The sequence below is a fragment of the Monodelphis domestica genome, chromosome 5, assembly GCF_027887165.1.
Source record: "Monodelphis domestica isolate mMonDom1 chromosome 5, mMonDom1.pri, whole genome shotgun sequence".
NCBI classification, from domain to species: domain Eukaryota; kingdom Metazoa; phylum Chordata; class Mammalia; order Didelphimorphia; family Didelphidae; genus Monodelphis; species Monodelphis domestica.
Window position 1 is genome coordinate 105,052,544 of NC_077231.1, and position 20,204 is coordinate 105,072,747.

Consider the following 20,204-nt stretch of genomic DNA (forward strand, 5'->3'; position numbering starts at 1 on the left):
TTTAGCTTATCATAGACTGTCTTACTGAGGTCATTTACCCCAAGTCTATTTCACTTATCCTCCTTTCTGTCTCTTAGCCAGTACCAAATTGTTTTGATAACCACTGTTTATAGTATAGTTTGAGATCTGGGACTACAAGTCCTCCTTCCTTCCCATTTTTTTTCATTATTTCCCTGGATATCCTTGATCTTTTGTTCTTCCAAATGAACTTTGTTATGGTTTTTACCAATTCAGTAAAAACGTTTTTTTTGGTAGTTCAATGGGTATGGCGCGAAATAAGTAAATTAATTTGGATAGCATATTATAATGCTGATCTCACCCATGAGCAATCAATGTTTTTCCAATTGTTTAGATCTAGTTTTAATTGTGTGGAGAGTGTTTTGTAGTTGTGTTCATATAGTTCCTGTATTTGTCTTGGCAGATTCCTAAGTATTTTATATTGTCTAGGGTGATTTTGATTGGAATTTCCTTTTCTAATTCTTGCTGCTGAAATGGGTTGGAGATATATAGAAATGCTTATGACTTATGCAGGTTTATTTTGTATCCTGAAACTTTGCTAAAATTATTGATTGTTTCAACTAGCTTTTTGTTTGATTCTCTAGGATTCTTTAAGTAAACCATCATATCATCCACAAAGAATGATAGCTTAGTCTCCTCATTGCCAATTTTAATACCTTCAATTTCTTTTTCTTCTCTAATTTTTTCTACTGCTAGAGTTTCTAGTACAATGTTAAATAATAAAGGTGATAATGGGCATCCTTATTTCACTCTTGATCTTATTGGGAAGGCTTCTAATTTATCCCCATTGCAGATCTTGCTGATGGTTTTAGATAGATTCTGTTTATTATTATTAGGAAAGGCCCTTCTATTCCTATACTTTCTAGTGTTTTCAGTAGGACTAGGTGTTGTATTTTTTTTTTATTAAAACCCTTACCTTCCATCTTGGAGTCAATACTGTGTGACTTGCCCAGGGTCACACAGCTAGGAAGTGGCTGAGGTCAGATTTGAACCTAGGACCTCCCATCTCTAGGCCTGGCTCCCAATCCACTGAGCTACCCAGCTGCCCCCTAGGTGTTGTATTATATCAAAGGCCTTTTCTGCATCTATTGAGATAATCATGTGATTTTTGTCAGTTTGCTTATTAATATGGTCAATTATGTGGATGGTTTTCCTAATATTGAACCATTTTTGCATTCCTGGTATGAATCCTACCTGGTCATAGTGCATAACCCTTGTGATGACTTGCTGGAGTCTTTTTGCTAGTATCCTATTTAAGATTTTTGAATCTATATTCATTAAGGAGATTGGTCTATAGTTTTCATTCTCTGTTTTTGACCTGCCTGGTTTTGGGATCAGTACCATGTTTGTGTTGTAAAACGAATTTGGTAGAACACCTTCTTTACTTATTCTGTCAAATAGTTTGTATAATATTTGGTTTAGTTGTTCTTTGCATGTTTGATAGAATTCATTTGTGAATCCATCTGGATCTGGGGATTTTTTCTTAGGGAGTTCTTTGATGGCTTGTTCAATTTCTTTTTCTGATATGGGGTTGTTTAGGTAGTTTATTTCTTCCTCTGTTAGTCTAGGCAGTTTATATTTTTGTAAGTATTCATCCATATCACCTATATTGCTTTATTTGTTGCCATATAATTGGGCATAATAGTTTTTAATGATTGCCTTAATTTTCTCTTCATTAGAGGTGAGGTCTCCCTTTTCATCTTGGATACTATCAATTTGATTTTCTTCTTTCCTTTATTTAATTAGAAGGACCAGTACTTTGTCTTTTTATTTGTTTTTTCAAAGTAGCAGCTTCTAGTCTTATTTATTAAATCAATAGTTCTTTGACTTTCAATTTTATTAATTTCCCCTTTGATTTTTAGGATCTCTAATTTAGTCTTCATCTGAGGATTTTAAATTTGTTCACTTTCTAGTTTTTTAATTTGCATGCCCAATTCATTGACCTCTGCCCTTCTTAATTTGTTAATATATGAACTCAAGTATATAAATTTCCCCCTGAGTACTGCTTTGGCTGCATCCCATAGGTTTTGAAAGGATATCTCATCATTGTCATTTTCTTCAATGAAGTTATTAATTGTTTCTATGATTTCTTCTTTAGCCAGTTTTGGAGAATCGTATTGTTTAATTTCCAATTAATTTTTTATTTACCTCTCCATGTACCCTTACTAATTATTATTTTCATTGCATTGTGATATGGGAAGGTTTCATTTATTATTATCTGCTCGTTTGCACTTGTTTGCAATGTTTTTATGCCCTAAAATGGTCAATTTTTGTGAATGTACCATGTGCTGCTGAAAAGAAGGTGTATTCCTTTTGTCCCTATTTATTTTTCTCCATGTCTACTAACTCTAATTTTTCTAAGATTTCATTTACTTCTCTTATCTCTTTCTTATTTATTTTTGGGTTTGATTTATGTAGTTCTGATAGAGGAAGGCTCAGGTCTCCCACTAGTATAGTTTTTCTATCTATTTCATCCTTGAGCTCCACTAGTTTCTCCTTAAGATATTTGGATGCTATGCCATTTGGTGCATACATGTTGAGTACTGATATTTCCTCATTGTCTATACTGCCTTTTATCAGGATGTAATTACCTTCCCTATCTCTTTTAACTAGATTTATTTTTACTTTGGCTTTGTCAGATATCATGATTGTGACTTCTGCCTTCTTTTTATCAGTTGATGCCCAATAGATTTGGCTCCATCCTCTTACTTTTACCCTATGCTTATCTATCTTCCTCGTGTGTGTTTCTTGCAGACAGCATATGGTAGGGTTTTGGATTCTAATCCACTCTGCTATTCACTTGCGTTTTATGGATGAGTTCATTCCATTCACATTCAGAGTTATGATTACTAGCTGTGTATTTCCCAGCATTTTGATTTCTACTCCTAGTCCTGCCTTTTCTTCTTTCACGATTTCCTCTATACCAATGTTTGTTTTTAATCAGTCCCCCTAGTTTCCACCCTTATTTTACTTCCCTTTCTACCTCCTCCCTTATTGTTCCCCCCTTATTTCCCCTGTAGTCTTTCTAAAACTACCCTCCCACCCTCTCCCTCTCTTATAGCCTCCCCACCAGTCCATTTGTTACCCTTCCACTCCTCTATAAGGTGAAAATATATTCTCTGCCCCAATGGATTGGGTTGCTTTTCCCTCTTTGGGTCAATTTCAATGCATGTAAATGTTGAATATTTCCTATCTCCAACCTCTTTACCCTTCCAGTGTATTAATGTTCTCCCCCCTCCCTCCATGAGCTTCTTTGTGACATATAAATTTACACCCATTTGTTTCTTTTCCCTTTTCTTTTAGTATTAATCTCTTTTTTAGCTCTAGTTGTATATATATATATAATATATATGTATGTATATATATGTGTGTGTATACATATGTATATGTATTTATGCATGCATATATATCTATATCTATTTATGTCTTGTCCTGTCATCCTATACAGTTTGTCACTGTTCCCTCTAAGTGTAATTCTTCTAACTGCCCAGGTGATAACAGTTTTTAAGAGTTACCAATGACCTCTTTTCTTATAGGGATACATAACATTTTAACTTATTGAGTCTCTAAAAAAAAAAAGAGGGGGTATTGTTTATTTTTGTTTTGTTTTTCTTTTTCCCCTCTTTTTTTCATTACCTTTTGATGATTCTCTTGAGTTCTGTGCTTGGGCATGGAATTTTCTGTACAGGTCTGGTCTTTTCTTTACAAATTCTTGGAATTCTTCTATTTTGTTGAATGACCATACACCATACTTTCCCCTGTAAGAATATAGTCAGTTTTGCTGGGTAGTTGATTCTTGGTTGTAGACCTAGTTCCCTTGCTTTCCGGAATATCATATTCCATGCCTTTCAGTCCTTCAGTGTGGATGCAGCCAGATCCTGTTTTATTCTCACTGTATTTCCTTGGCATCTGAATGACTTCTTCTTGGCAGTTTGTAATATCTTTTCTTTGGTCTGATAGTTCTTGAATTTGGCTATAACATTCCTGGGTATTGTCAGTTGGGGATTATGTACAGGAGGTGATCTGTGGATTCTTTCAATTTCCACTTTTCCCTCTTGTTCTAGGATATCGGGGCAGCTTTCCTGAATAATTTCCTGTAGTATTATGTCCAGGCTTTCTCTTTTGTCATGGTCTTCTGGTAGACCAATGATTCTTAAATTGTCTCTTCTCGAATGGTTTTCAAAATCATCTGTTTTGTAAATGAGATACTTCATATTTTGCTCAATTTTTTCATTCTTTTGGTTTTGTTTTATAGTGTCCTGCTGCCTTGTGAGGTCACTTGATTCTAGTTGTTATATTCTGGTTCTTAAAGACTGGATTTCATCCCTGGCTTTTTGGTCGTCCTTCTCCTTCTGGTCTGATTTTCTTTGGAGGTCATCTTTCATTCTCTTTACCTCATCTCTCATCTCCATTGCCTCACCTTTCATCTTCTTTGCCTCATCTTTCATCTTCTTTGCCTCATCTTTCATCTCCTTTGCCTCATTTTCAAGATGGTTGATTTTTGGCTTTGAAGACACTATTTTCTGTTTCCAGATGACTTATCTTAGTTTTTAAATTCTTGTCCCAATTGTCTTCAGCCTCTCTTAATTGTGTTTTGAATTGCATTTTGATTTCTTCCAAAGCCTGTGTCCAATTCGCTGGGATTTCTGTTTTGTTACTTGCCTCCTCTTGTGTATTGTTTGTTCTTGGTTTGCCTGTGCAGAAGCTGTCAAATGTAATTTCTTTCTTCTTTTTCTGTTGTTTGCTCATATTTACCCCTTCTTTGCTCCCCATATTTGTCTGTGCTCTTGCTCCTCTCATTTTTTTTGTTGTTGTTTTAGGGATTTCTGTCAGTCTCCCCTCTTGGAGTTTTGTCAGATCTCTCAGTGCAGTCTCTGGAGGTGGAGTGTTGGGGTTTGCCCTTCCCTATCCTCTGGAGGCTTTTGATTGGATTAAAGTCCAGCAGCCAGTGAGGGAGGGTTGTTGCAGCCTAGGCTTCCCTGAGTTCTGAAGAATTTTGATGGGATTAAGTTCAGCTTGGTTGGGCTAGGTGTGCTCTGAGGCCAAAAACCTCCTGGAAGGCTGGAGCAGTATGGAAGATCTCCACAGCTCTGACCAGGCTGCCAGCTCCATCTCCAGTTCATTCCCCACCATCTGTGCTCAAAGCTCCAAGCTTGGCACTGCCCTGCCCACAAGGTACACCCTCCAGACCAATGCTTTTGCCTGCCCAGAGGTTCCTGCTGCTGCTAGAGGCCCAGCACTCCAGGTGGGGGATGGGGGAGGATGGGTCCTGGGACCTCCCTTCTGCCTTCCCCTTAAACCTGAGTGTTCTCAGATTCCAACTTTTGGGGAGGCATGCCTTTTGAGTTGTGTCCAGCAGGAAGGTTCCTTGGCTCTGTCTTGTTGTTAGGTTTGATTTTTAGTCCCCTAGGAGCATTTAGTTTGTGATTGGTAAGGAAGGGTATTTAGAGGTCTGAACTTCTGCACCTTCTATGTCTCCATCTTGACTCTGCCTCCCCTTTCTCTCCTTTATTGATGTAGGTGTTTAGAATTTTTTCTAAATTTTTGCCTAAAAGTACTGCTTTGGCTGTATCCTACATGTTTTAATATTGTCTCATTGTCTTTTATCTTTATTAAAATTATTAATTGTTTCTTTCATTTGTTCTTTGATCCAATCATTCTTTATGATTAAATCATTTTGTTTCCAATTAATTTTTAATTCTTGCTCCCATAGCCCTCTATTGAATGTAATTTTTATCTCATTATAGTTTGAAAAGAATGCATTTAAGATTTTTTTCTTTTTTGAGTTTGTAAGATTTTTATACCCTAATACATGGTCAGTGTTTGTGAAGGAGTAATGTATAACTGAGAAAAAGGCATATTTTCTTTTTCCACTCATTTTTCTCCAGAGGTCTATCATATCTAACTTCTAAAATTATATTTATCTCCTTAACTTCTCTCTTATTTATTTTATGGTTAGATTTCTCTAGAGTTTTGAGGAGGGAAAGTTTAAATCCTCCACTAATCTAGTTTACTGTCTAATTCTCCAGTAAGTCAAATATTTTTTTGTTTAGTTATTTGTATGCTATGTCATCTATATACCTTTAGCATTGATATTAATTCATTGTCTATAGTACCTTTTAGCAAGATGTTATTTTACTGTTTATATCTTTTAATAATTTAAATGTCTATAACCATAATTGCCACCCATGCCTTTTTTTCCCTTTAGCTGAAACACAGTAGGTTCTGTTCCAACTCCTTCCTTTAACTATGTGTGTTTGTTCCTCTATTTCAAGTGTGTTTCTTATAAACAACATATTACTAATTCATTCTACTATTCACTTCCATTTTATAGGTCAATTCAAGCCATTCAATTCAGTCATGCTTACTAAGTGTGTATTTCCCTCCTATTTTCTTCTGCTCAGCCTTTTCCCTCTCCCTCTCCCTCTTTCTCTCGTTGAGTCCCTCCCTCTCTCCCCCACCTTCTATCCCTATCCCTCTCTTTCCCCCCTCTCATTCTCCCCCCTCTCCCTCTCCCTCCCTCCCTCTCTCTCTCTCTCTCTCTCTCTCTCTCTCTCTCTCTCTCTCTCTCTCTCTCTCTCTCATCACTCCTCAAATGTCAGTTTTGCATCCGACCTCTGCCTCACTTAAACCACCCTTCCTTTTCTCACTGTGAAAAATTAATACTTAATTGAGAAATGATTTCCCTTTGGCCCTCCTGAAAAACAGTTTGATTTTAGAGCTCAAACAGTCTCTCCACCAGGTTATGAAACGGGGTTACTCATCCCTTCTTTTGTCTAAATCTTTTGTCTTTCTTAAGGATAACAGGGTTTTAAGCACATCACAGGGCTGACTTACAGGCAGGGTGCCTTATTTATCTATTAACAAGAACTGTCTTCAGTAATGAAATCAGTCAGCTCAAGTTGCCATGGGATCCAGCCACATGATGAAGAAGAAAAGGTGTGTTAGTGTCCTCCTGAGACTTGTATCCTCTCAATGAAGGGGTGAGGGAAGAGTTGAGGTCTCTGAAGCCACATCCTGAACACCTGCTTTTTAATCATAGATGTTCAGAGAAGGAACTGCGTGGTATTCTTCTACAGGCTTCAGACTTAGGCTAGGATCTGGAACTTAGACCCTTTTCTGCTCCTGGAGTCTGACCCACACTACTCCTGCTTGATTATGAACTTGACCCTCTCTAGATATACAACCTTGTGACTGTGCCTTCTTCAGGGTGGGATGCAATTCAAGTCCCCTCTTCATACAACTGTGGATCTGTCACCTAAAACTAGGTAGTGGGTAATAAAGCTTTCAGTTTGCCCATGTTCCTTTAGTGGTGTTCCAGGTGTCCCAAGCTGAGTCTGGTGATCTGAGGCCCCTTCTTGTCCTGGTTCATATCCTTTCCTTCAGAACTAGTGTGCATCATCCATAGACTTTTCCATCCCAGAATGCTTGTCCTATATTATCAAACCTCCCTGACTATCTCTCTATGCCCAACTGTGCTAGAAAAATGAATGACTAACTGTGACTTTTTCTTCATATTTCCCCATCAGAATTTAGTTCTGGCACATTTTCTGTATCAATTCAGAGGGGTTTTAGAGGAGCTCCTCGCTATTTCCTGCTTCTTGCTACTCTGTGGCTCCCCAAAACTGAATTCATTATCTTTCTCCCCAAGCCCTCTCCCCTTTCTAACTTTTCTAGTACTGTTAAGTGTTCTCTCATCCTTCTAGTCACCCAGACCAAACTCAACTGTCATGGCCACTACTCATTCGCTTTCACTTCCAATATCTCATCCATCCCACAGTACTTTTCATTTTGCATCATCTCTAGTAGGAGCCCCTTTCTCTCCTTTAACACTTCTATCACTATGGCATAGGCCCTCATCTCCCCATCTCTGGACTATTTCAATAGTCTGCTTCTTGTTCTATTCTCCTTTTCTTCTCCTCTCTTTGTCTATTCCAGTCCATTCTCTATTTGTCTAAATGACCTTCCTAAAACACACAGGTCTGACTATGTCATCCCTTTCCCCTGTGAATCTTAAAATTTCTAAGACTTGTGAATGTTAAAATTTCTCAGGCTCTACCTTGGAACATTTGGTTAAGGCTATTCTCCATTTTAAACAATGAAGGTACTTGATCAGGAATGTGAGAACTCTAACATTACTCCACTCATATTTAAGCATATTTTAGGGGGTGATAAAGTTGTAAACTCCTTACTGAACAATGAAAAGTACTTAGCTCATACTTATAGTGAGGCAAAAGCCCTTAAGCTGTCTATTTTTAGATCTAATACAAAAGGGTGCTAAGTACCTATGAAGGTCAAATTAATCACTAAAAGGTCAGGCAACTTGCAAACTTGCAAGGGGCAAAGCGGTGTGAACTTACTCAGAAGTTTTAGTCTACCCAGAGAAGTTGAGAACTAAAGAAGGTGTGAATTAAGAATGGTCACTCCTGTGAAAACGTCTACTGTGATTGGTAGATGTGAAAACTTAGGGGAGGTAACATAGGAGAAAATTCTCTTAAAAAGGAGGCCAGAAGGCCTCTGAAGGAAAATGCAGCCTTGGAAGCTGAAGTGGAGCTTCTTGAACTAAACTGGAGGGTCTCTCTGAACACTAGAGTTTTGCTTGGAAAGATCTTGTGGTGAGTGGTTAGACTGACTGGTCTCTCTTAAGGCTCAAAGCCTAGGCTTTTTCTTACTATTCCCTCTTACTCTGTTTCTCTCCCTTTCCTTAATTCCTTTATTTGTATTAATTAAAGTCTCCATAAAACCCAGCTGACTTGGGTATTTCATATTTGGGAATTTTTCCCATGGCGACCACTTTAATTTTGATTTAATGCAACACACTGTCTTGAAACCATATTTTCGCCATCACAGTTTAAGACAACCACTCTTTTAATTGTTACACCCCATGCCACTCCATAGATTCTAATGGCTTCCTATCACCCCCAGGATTTAATATGAAATCCTCTACTTGTTATTTGAAATCCTTAATACTCTGGTCCCTCTTACTTTTCAGGTCTTCCTAAACTGTGGATTATACCCTCTCTCTCCCAAATACTCTGTAATTTGGTGGAACTGGCCTTGCTATTTCTGAAAAAGACACACTATCTCCTGACTTTGTGTGTTTTCATTGACTGTCCAACATGTCTGGAATGCTCTCACTTCTCAACTCTGCCTATTTGCTTTCTCCAAGTCCCATCCAACATTCCATATCCTACAAAATGCCTTTCTTGAATTTCTTCATGCTGGTGCCTATTGATTAATTAATGAAGACCTTGGAACATGCCTAGATGATCTAATAAGAAAATAGCATGTTTCTGAAAGAAAATGAAGTGGGATCTCCTAACATGGTAGAAATAATCTTTAGTTGATTACAGAGCCAGAATAAGCAGTGTATTTAAAACTGTCAGATCAACACAATCTTACTCTCTTTAAAAATGATTTTTAAAGTTTCCTATAGTTTATAAATTTGTATTTTTTTTGTTTTAGCTTTGTCTGATAGTCTGATGGCAAATCATTACTTTTTTATTAACTGGAGATAAAAATATGGTCTATTTTCTTCTAATCCATTTTTATTCTTTACATATGTTCACTTTTTAGCTGTGTTTTTAATAAACAATAATCTGACACTCCTCTTAAATTGCTAGTTCATTCTCATTTAAAGTTATGATCATTAGGTTTATATTTCTTCCATTTATCTCTACTATTCTTTTTCTCTGAATTAGAATTCGAGGGCTCTCCTTCCTCAGCAAAGACAATACTTTGTCACTTCATTACTTTTATTTAATTTGCTTTAAGAAAATTTAATATTCCTTAGCTTTCTTCTCCTCATCCTCAACCCTCCTCCTGTTTGTCATCCCTTCATCCCTTTCTTTTAGTCTGAGGTTTTATTTAACATTAATTTCTCTTACTTTCTTACTTTAACCTAACTATCTAACTTTCCCCATGTTTTCCCAAACTCTAAATCATTTAAAGTTCTCTTCCTCTCCTCTCATTCAGTTCCTTTTGTGTATCAATTTTAACCATTTTCTGTACCTTTTCCTAAAATGGACTTCCCCTTCTCTCTTTTCTTTTTATTAATTATTTTCCCTTTATATATCTTCTACTCTGTCATTTGTTGATTCATGGTTCTTATTCCCTCTTCAATCTGTATTACTCATGAAATTAAAACCTCTAAAGTAGCTATTTTTAACTCCCTCTTCTAGATAGCTAGCTTACTTGTCATTCTTATCCTCTTCTTCCTTTTCCTCCCCTTGTGCCTCAGTCTTAAAATGATCAAATTCTGTAAGAGATAAAGATAATCGAAATATTGCCCCATGGAATAAACTTCTTTTTTCATTACAACTCCCTTCCTTTCTCATGATCATTTTCTTCCTCATTTACCATGAAAGTAACCTCTCTGGAGGTTCATTCCACTCCCCCTCCCAAGTCTAACCACCTCTAGGACATCTTATTCCCCTTCTTCTGAAGCAAGATGCTGTCAAAGGAGGCATAGTACTATCAGAACTAGTAGTCTTTAACCTCCAGGTCCTTGCATTATTATAGTCATTGGAAGATTCCCAACTCCCAAAATGAACACTCAAACAAACTAATGGGAAAAAATAGTTTGCTTTGGTCCTACTCCAAAAGGTCTTTCTCTGGAGGTGAATAGCATTCTTTGTCATGTTCTTCAGAATTGTCCTGGATCACTGTATTGCTGAGAATAGCTAAAGTCTTTCACAGTTGATCATTCCCCTTGTCTGCTTTTAGAAAGAAATTTCTTATTGATTCATATTCTTTTTTTTTCCAAGCATTTTATTTTATTTTTTAATAGTATTTTATTTGATCATTTCCATGCATTATTCATTAAAGACAAAGATCATTTTCTTTTCCTCCCTCCCACCCCCCCCGTAGCCGACGCGTGATTCCACTGGATATCACATGTGTTCTTGATTCGAACCCATTGCCATGTTGTTAGTATTTGCATTAGAGTGTTCGTTTAGAGTCTCTCCTCTGTCATGTCCCCTCAGCCATTGTAGTCAGGCAGTTGCTTTTCCTTGGTGTTTCTACTCCCTCAGTTTGTCCTCTGCTTATGGATAGTGTTTTTTCTCCTAGATCCCTGCAGATTGTTCAGGGACATTACACCGCCACTAATGGAGAAGTCCATTACGTTCGATTATACCACAGTGTATTAGTTTCTGTTTACAATGTTCTCCTGGTTCTGCTCCTCTCGCTCTGCATCACTTCCTGGAGGTTGTTCCAGTCTCCATGGAATTCCTCCACTTTATTATTACTTTTTGCACAATAATATTCCATCACCAACATATACCACAATTTGTTCAGCCATTCCCCAATTGATGGGCATCCCCTCGTTTTCCAATTTTTGGCCACTACAAAGAGCGCAGCTATGAATATTTTTGTACAAGTCTTTTTGTCCATTATCTCTTTGGGGTACAGACCCAGCAGTGCTATGGCTGGATCAAAGGGTAGACATTCTTTTATCGCCCTTTGTGCATAGTTCCAAATTGCCCTCCAGAATGGCTGGATCAGTTCACAACTCCACCAGCAATGAATTAATGTCCCTACTTTGCCACATCCCCTCCAGCATTCATTACTTTCCAAAACTGTCATGTTAGCCAATCTGCTAGGTGTGAGGTGATACCTCAGAGTTGTTTTGATTTGCATCTCTCTGATTATGAGAGATTTAGAACATTTCTTCATGTGCTTATTAATAGTTTTGATTTCTTTTTCTGAAAACTGCCTATCCATGTCCCTTGCCCATTTATCAATTGGGGAATGGCTTGATTTTTTGTACAATTGATTTAGCTCTTTATAAATTTGAGTAATTAAACATTTGTCAGAGGTTTTTATGGAGATTTTTTCCCAATTTGTTGTTTTCCTTCTGATTTTAGTTACATTGGTTTTGTTTGTACAAAAGCTTTTTAATTTGATGTATTCAAAATTATTTATTTTACATTTTGTGATTCTTTCTATGTCTTGCTTGGTTTTAAAGTCTTTCCCCTCCCAAAGATCTGACATGTATACTATTCTGTGTTTACCCAATTTACTTATGGTTTCCTTCTTTATGCTTAAGTCATTCACCCATTTTGAATTTATCTTGGTGTAGGGTGTCAGGTGTTGATCAATTCCTAATCTCTCCCACACTGTCTTCCAATTTTCCCAGCAGTTCTTATCGAATAGTGGATTTTTGTCCCAAGACCTGGGATCTTTGGGTTTATCGTATACTGTCTGGCTGAGGTCACTTGCCCCCAGACTATTCCACTGATCCTCCTTTCTGTCTCTTAGCCAGTACCAAATTGTTTTGATGACTGCTGCTTTGTAATATAGTTTGAGGTCTGGGACTGCTAGGCCCCCCTCATTTGTGGTTTTTTTTTCATTATTTCCCTGGATATCCTTGATCTTTTGTTATTCCCAATGAACTTTGTTATGGTTTTTTCCAAATCAGTAAAGAAATTTTTTGGGAGTTCCATGGGTATGGCACTAAATAGATAAATAAGTTTGGGTAGGATGTTCATTTTTATTATATTGGCTCGTCCTACCCATGAGCAGTTAATGTTTTTCCAATTGCTCAAGTCTAGTTTTAGTTGTGTGGTGAGTGTTTATTGATTCATATTCTTGTTATTTTGTAGCTTTTTTTTAACCCCACAGGTGTTTCTCTCTTTATAGCCCCTTCCCAAATTATCTTTATTACTTGTGACTTTCTTGTTTATTATATATCTTTACTTTTTTAAAGCTTCTGTTCTCTGAGATGTTTGCAAAGTAAATAATATGCTTCATTTCAAATGCCTCGTTTTATTGAATGTATAGCTTTCTCATTGATTTGGGTCCACTTTTGCAGGTTTTATCAAATGGTTTTGCATCATAAATTCATTGGCTTTTTATTACATTTGCTCTTGTAGTATCTGGTGAGTATAAAACAGTTTTGTGTTATTCAGTTGTTTTCTTTTTATTTCAAGGTCTTTTCCCAAATGGATTGTAGAATTTGTTATTTATCATTGAACTGTTAAATAAAACCACTGTGTGTCCTGGGATTTGGAGCAAAAGTTTTATTTGTTTTTTAATCTTTTATCTTTTTTCTTCTTTTTTCAGTGGGGAGGGGAAGGAGGGGGAAATCATCTGTGGACTCATTCAACTAGTACTTTGTTTTCTGTTTTTTATACTTCTAGGTAATCTTCTTGCATTATTTCTTAAAATATGGAGTTCAGATTTTTTTTTTAACTTGTCATATTCTTCTGGGAGATCTCTAGTCCTTAAAGCAGTCTCTGTTTGTGTGTGTGTGTGTGTGTGTGTGTGTGTGTGTGTCTTGCTTTTCTTTTTCTAGATATTCCTTCACTTCTGTGTATTTACTATTGTTTTTATTTACTTATTTATTTATTTCTGTTTGAAAAGACCACTGTGAATTCAAGTTTTTCTATTCTGCAAATTATTTCTGTTGTGTAAGCATAAATTCCACTTTTATGATTCTCATTTCTTTCTTAAACCTGCTTTCTGGAGATTCCTTTGTGCGCTCTATCTCATTAAGTATTGATTCATTTTCCTTTTATCTTGTAATATTTATTCAGAGTTGTTTGAATGCATTTTAACGTCCTTGAGTTAATCTACCCTTCTGTTATTAATATCTTCCTGGCTGATTTCTTTATATTCAAGATTTCTAATGGTTTTCTTCCTTAGATCAATTTAAGGATGTTTTTTCCCCCTTGTATTTCCCTATTGCTTAATTTCGAATTCCTTCTGATTTGATGTTAAATTTCCCTAAAGGCTAGAATTCAATGTTGTCTTATCCTCCTCTTACAAAGAATAATTAACTTTTCACCAGTGTCTTCCTTAGTTCCAAGTGACTGGGTTAGGAGGACAGAACTGACTTCAGTTGACTGCCAGTCCTCTTTCCTTCATGCCTTGTTAAAATCTCCTTTACCCTTTTCTCTCCTATATACTTCCATCTTGCCACAATTCCCTCTGTAGTTTTCCAGATGGGCAGTCTCAACCAAACCCTGCTGCTGCCCCAGGCTAATCAAATTTATCTATTCTTATGCCTCAAACTCCCCTACTTATAAAGGACTGAGTTATACTGCTGTTTTCACAAAATAGTGGGATCATGTTAGGTTTGGGGCTATGTTCACAGACTGCTGATATAGTATCAGGAAATGTAATAGGAAGGGAATTGTTCAGTATGTTCAGTATAAGAGATTGAGAGTCATAAAGGAGGGGAGGTTGATAATTATATATAGTCCTCTCTTATTGATAGTATGACCCAGATATCTGGACCATAATATTTCATTCTTTACTTCAATTTCAGAAGGAAATTCAATTCTACCTTCAGAATAATCTTGGGGCACAATTTAGGTTCCCTTCATATCTGAATTTTTTTTCTCCTTATTGCTTGTAAAATTTATCCTTGAAATTATTAAATTCAGCCATTATATATTTGGAGGGGTTTTTTAATGGGAGTAATGTGAATTTTAATTAATAATTGTTCTGGTTGTCTGAATTCAAAAGTCCTAGGCTGTTATTTTTTATTATTTTTTGTGGCATGGTATACAAGGTTTATTTTTGTGTGTCTCATTAGGTTCTCTATGATTGTTCTAATTTAACCTGAGATAAAAAACAACATCTCAAGAGAGTACAGAAGTATTTTGTGTTATTTTACTTCCTACTGAACATAATTAAAATATTGTTTTCTAATTGTTGTTGTTGCTGTTTTTTAATTTGATAATATTTCATTTCTCCCCAATCACATGTAAAAACAAATTTTAATATTTTATTTCATTTTGAGTTTCCAATTCTCTCCTTTCCTCCCCTCACGCCTCACTGAGATAGTAAGCAATATAACAGCTCCAAATAGTCTAACAGTATCAAGAAGACAAAAAATTTGTTTCATAAATCTAACTACATATTCTACTTTTTGGTAGATAGTTGAGTCTGGTGTTAGAAGAAAAATTATTCTAGGTGATATGTGTGCAATCATGTAGAACATTTTCCCATATTAATCTTGTTGTGTAAGGAAACTAGAACAAAAAAATTAGAAAGAAAGTGAAAAAATTATGCTTTGTTGTTAGTTCAAACTAGGTTCTTTCTCTAGACTCATATGCCATTTTTCATCATAAGGCCTTTGGGATTGTTTTGGATCATTATGTTGCTGAGAATAACTAAGTTATCACAGTATTTCATCCTAAAATAGTGTTATTTGTTACTATGTACAATTTTCTCCTAATTCTTCTTTACTTCATTCTACACCAATTTTGTGTAAGTCTTAACAGATTTTTCTGAATTCCTTCTACTTGTGATTTCTAATAGCATAATAGTATTCCATTACAATTCTATACTACAACTTACTTAGCCATTCCCCAATTAGTGGGTATTCCCTCACTTTCCTATCACTACAAAAAGAGCTGCTATAAATATTTTTGTACATAAAGGCTCTTCTCCTTTTTATATTTTATCTCTTTGGTATACAAACCTATTAATGATATTGCTAGATCAAAGGCTATGTACTGTTTTATAATCTTTTGGGCATAGGCCCAAATTGCTTTCTATAATGATTGAATCAGTTCACAACTCCCCCCAACAGTGCATTAATATCTCAATTTTTCCAAATCCCCTCCATGTTTTGCTGTCTCCTTGTTCTGTCATAATAGTCAGTCTGATAAATGTGGTATGGTATCTCAGAGTTGTTTTAATTTACATTCTCCTAATAGTGATTTCGAGCATTTTTTCACATCACTATAGAGAGCGTTAATTAATTTGTTTGAAAATGGCCCGTCCATATCCTTTGACCATTTATCAATTGGCGAATGACTTATATACTTATACTTTTGGCTCATTTCTCTATACATTTGAGAAATGAGGCCTTTTTTAAAGAGACTTCTTGTAAAAAATATTTTTAACATTATGATTACTATATATTGCCCATCCTGTGATTGTTTTTTAATACAAGCACCTACACTGGCCTTTTCTTCTAACACTAGACTCAAATATCTACCATAAAGTAGAATATATACATTTAGAATTATGAAGCAAATCCTTTGCTTCCTAGACACTGTTAGAATATTTGGAGCTATCATTATTAAAATATTGAAAATTTGAGTTTTTTAATTTCAATTTAATAAATATTTAATAACAAATATTAATGTATTTAAATATTATAGATATTATGCTAAATGCTAGGGATTAAAGAAACACACACAAAACTACAACAGAATGAACTTGCATGCCACTGGGCACTTGGCTATTACGATATTCCAAATGGAGTGTAAAGAGCCTGAAAAAGTGTAAGAAATTAATATGAATCCTACACTAGGACCTTCTCAGCTGATGAGGAGCACCTTAGAGCCATCTGGACCATGAGTGGTTATCTCCTGGAGAGAACCTAATTTATTTGTAAAATGAATACAATAATGTTTATACTACCTACCTCAGAAGAAAACAAGTTCTTTGCAAAGCTGTGTGTGCTATGTAAATACAGAGATATTATTATCATGTATGCTATCTTAGTTCTATCCACTATCAAGTTCATACACAGTAGCATGAGAGCTGAAAGCACAAACTGACAGAATGACAGAAAGCACAGCTCTACCTCCCACTGTCACTTTAGAATTTTCATAACCTTTACATTTTGTCCCAGAAAAAAGTACTTAATCCATGAATCACCCTAGCTCTTATTTCAAATAAATAAAATCTAGTTTTAGGAAGCAATTGTATAATTTGTTCAGACAACATTAATCAAAAGCAGAGGAAAATGGACAGTGAGATTATGAGTATTTAATACTGAAATGGATTAAACATTCCCTGAAGCTCCCATGAGAAAAGATTAACTCCTTTTAAAAGATCTCGTTACACAGCCACACAGAAAAAGTAACTTTGTGTATTATTGGTCAATTATCACATTTACTTTAAGAGCTAAATTCAATTTTATTTTCTTTATTGCCACCTAGAACTTCTAACTTTTCACTCAAGTAAAAAACAAGAAGAAAAAGACATTTTAATTAAACAAATCCACTTTTTTCTTTGTAGTGTTTTTGTCTTCATACCTCTACCCCCCACCAGTATTCATGCATGGCTGGTAACATTTTCCCATGAGTAAGACTTGCAGTCAATAGGAATGAGACAGAAGTAGTCACTACTCTAAATTTAAGCTCAAATTAAGCGTTACATGGTGGGCATGTCTAAAGTAGAACTTTCCTTTAAAATGAGCAGCAACAAAAAAGAAGCCAGCTGGATAGTTATTTTGGGCACATGAATATGTCTCAGACGCATTATTAGCTTTTCAGAACTTTTCTGTAATGTTTTTCAGTTGTATAGAAGATTTTGATCTGGCTATAGGAGAACCTAAATTGAGTGTGTACATAAGTGTGTTTCAGTGATGGGGAAAGATGTAAGTAATGTCAGATGCCCAACAATCTTTCTTCATGAGAAAGCTTTAAAAAGTATAATTATTTATTTAATAAAAGGATTATTGATGGTTTTGGAGATATGCATCATAAATCTATATCTGGAAGGAATTTTAAAGGTCATCTAGTCCTATCCCCTTCATTTTACATTTTAAAGAACTGAGGCCCACATAATTTAAATGACTTTCCCAAAGTTACATAAATAGTAAATGGCAAGGCCAGAATCTGAACTTGGGACCAGTGTCTCCACATTTTACACTGTCCTATATTGCTCAGGTACTTAAACTTATTTTTTTTTTATTGTGAATAGGGGAAAAGAATATTTGTTTGGAGAAAATATGCATATTTAATGTTCAGGTATGCCACAAATCACTGAAAGTCCCTATAACAGTAAACCAACATCCTAAATTTTTATACTGTGGTCCCCTAGCCACAGATGCATGCACACTCACACACACACACACACACACACACACACACACACACACATTCTCAAGACATTGGATCACTTCTTTCTGCAGCTCAGAATCCCTGAGTTTAAGTGATCTACCAGCCTTAACCTCAGACACCGGCACATGTCAGCACTATGTGCTGAGAGTTATCAGGCCACGACACCTTGACAAAGTCACTTGTGGTAATCAAGAGGTCACAAAGTGGCTCTTTGGCAGGATGAACTTGCCCACTCAGCCCCCTCTGCATGACTTCTCTCATTAACATCCCTTACTAATGGAATTGACATCATTGTTGTCCTCTCCCTAGTCTCAGAAAAAGCAATAGAAGAGCAAATTTGCTTGCACACTATTTCCCTAAAATGTCACCAAGAGATCAGACTCTCATATTCAAGCCCAAAAAGACTATCATGGGTTAACTTTTACTTAGGTACATAAGTCCCAGCAAAGCCATAACCACAAACTGAGCCCAGAATATTTCCAGTCTCAGAAACTTATTCACCTGAAGCCAGCATACAAATCAATCATAAAGGCCCATACAAAATGTGCAGGTACACCAAGCATCAACATGCCTCAGTGACTTGATTCTTTCCCTTGAGAAATTCCCTAGTAAACCCTGAAAAATGATCAATCTAATATTAAATCAACCAATAATCAACTTCACAATTATGTATAATGTTTTCCTGGTTCTACTCATTTCATTTCACATTAATTCATATAAGGGTTCTCTTGTAATTGTGTTCTCAGTACCTCTCGACCTTAATGCTATGATTGTTGAATTGTCTTTAAGAATTTCTGATTGATTATTTCTTTTTTTTTAAGTAATAAGTAAATTTCTTTGATTGTTTGTAAGCTTAGACTCCTCACAGGTTAATGAGAAAATTAAGCCACCTGTGATAAAATCATTTATCTTTTGTGAAACCTTTATTCTGTCAAGAATCTGTAATTACAATACAAGAATATAGAATGATCTCAGAATGTTAATCAAGTAATTTGTTAAAAGTCAATATATCACTTTTACAATTATCTTTACTCGATTATGTCTTACAAAAGGAATCTTCTAGAGCCTGTGGTTATTGGGAAAATACAGTTAGTTAACACCCTCTAAAATATCCCTTGGAAACTCTCCAACCCAACACTCTCCTGTACCAGAGGAACTCATTACTAGGAAAAACATCTGATCAGCTTAATTTATCCACCCTTCTCCTTTATCTTCCTCAGGTGGCATGATCATTTTGAATACTTTGAATTGTACAGAGACTCCTATCAAGTATACTACTGTAAAAGAAAAATACTAGGAAATAGATCTGAGTAAAGCTGTCTTTATTGTGAATATACAAGTCATATAAAACAGCAGACAACCCCAGTATAGCCCCTGAGATTATCAACTGACTAGAATTTATGAATGGGACAGATGATACAAATCCAATTTAAAAGGTGGTTTCCCCAGCAGGGTCTTTCTTCTGGAAGTTTTCTCCTGGAGGCAGAGCACCCTCCCTTTTGCAAACAGCCTGCCTTTATATCATGATGTAAAGACAGCCAAATCCATTCTATGGTTTCTTCAAAACTAAAATAAAATATTATAACTTTACAACATTAGAAATATGTGGACACATTCCAAGACCCTGAAGGCATGCATAGACTTCCCTTGGCAAGGATATCTATTGGGAATTCTAGTATTAATTTTATATTATGATTATTTTACTACTGATTTATGATTTTTATACATAGCTAATAATTAATATTCTTACTTATTAAATCTATAGTTAAAATTTATCACTAAAATATTGCATATTTAATGGGGTTAAATGCAAAGGAGACAAAGCTATAAATAGGTATTAAATAATTAATATGAACTAATGTTTTTTAATTAAATTATCCTTTACACTACCAAGGACTATAAAAAATAGTTTTGTATTGAAGCCTTTAGAAATTGGCTACAATGGTTACTGCTATGATTACTAAAGCTTTTAGCTATTAAATCAACCAATAATCAACTTCGCAATTATGATTAATGTTTTCCTTGTTCTACTCATTTCATTTCACATTAGTTAATATAAGGGTTCTCTTGTGACTCTAAAACTATATCATCTGCTTCTTCATTTCGTATGGCACAGTATTATCACTTTTTTTTTACTTCATCTTTTTACCTTATCACATTTTTACCTTATGACCTATTTACTCTGAAACAAGTTGTATAATAATTCTTGGATTCTCTAAAATTATTCCTTTCATCATTGCTTTATTTAGATTACCTTTATCATTTTACTATCACATATTTACTCTGAAACAAGTCTTTTTTTGAAAACAAATTATTTTATAAAGTGAAAACAAGCTATTCACAATAAATAGATTAGCTCTTTAACATCCTCAA